The sequence below is a fragment of the Octopus bimaculoides genome, chromosome 15 (genome assembly GCF_001194135.2).
Source record: "Octopus bimaculoides isolate UCB-OBI-ISO-001 chromosome 15, ASM119413v2, whole genome shotgun sequence".
NCBI classification, from domain to species: Eukaryota; Metazoa; Mollusca; class Cephalopoda; order Octopoda; family Octopodidae; genus Octopus; species Octopus bimaculoides.
Genome location: NC_068995.1, coordinates 45,155,913 through 45,156,595, shown reverse-complemented (window position 1 = coordinate 45,156,595; position 683 = coordinate 45,155,913). Strand labels below are relative to the sequence as shown.

The 683-nt window shown below is 36.2% G+C and overlaps 1 protein-coding gene across 1 annotated transcript in view; it reads right to left on the bottom strand.

Annotated features, from left to right (window-relative positions):
* The window catches only part of LOC106868395 (ADAMTS-like protein 1), a 189,964-nt gene that overhangs the window by 187,425 nt on the left and 1,856 nt on the right, over positions 1–683 (bottom strand). The window lies entirely within an intron of this gene.

Below are 683 nucleotides of genomic sequence, written 5' to 3'. Positions count from 1 at the left end.
ATATATATATATATATATATATGAACATTGTATGTATGTTTGCAGGTATATATGTATTTGCATGAATGTGTGTATATGATAAGAAAGAAAGAAAGAAAGAAAGAAAGAAAGAAAGAAAGAAAGAAAGAAAGAAAGTGTAAATGGAGCTAATGAAAGAATGAGCGAATGGCTGAATGGAATGAGAGCGGAAACAATAGAGTCTTGGTGGCAGCAGAAGGTTGACTCAAAGCAAAACGCTTTAATGAACTGACTGCCGAATGAAATGAATGAACGAACGAATAAAAAGAAAGAAAGAAATGGATGGATAAACTATATTGCTGAAAGAAAAGTTATAAACAAACGAAACAAATGAGCCCAAAGCGAACAAAAATAATAATAATAATAAACGAAAGGGAGGGAGAAAATCCCGAAGAAAAATATTATGGAAGAAAGCAGACGATAACTAAATACTTAGTCTCTTTTTACTCTTTTACTCTCTTTTACTTGTTTCAGTCATTTGACTGCGGCCATGCTGGGGCACCGCCTTTAGTCGAGCAAATCGACCCCAGGACTTATTCTTTGTAAGCCAAGTACTTATTCTATCGGTCTCTTCTTTTGTCGAACCGCTAAGTTACGGGGACGCAAACACACCAGCATCGGTTGTCAAGCGATGTTGGGGGGACAAACACAAACACACAAACACA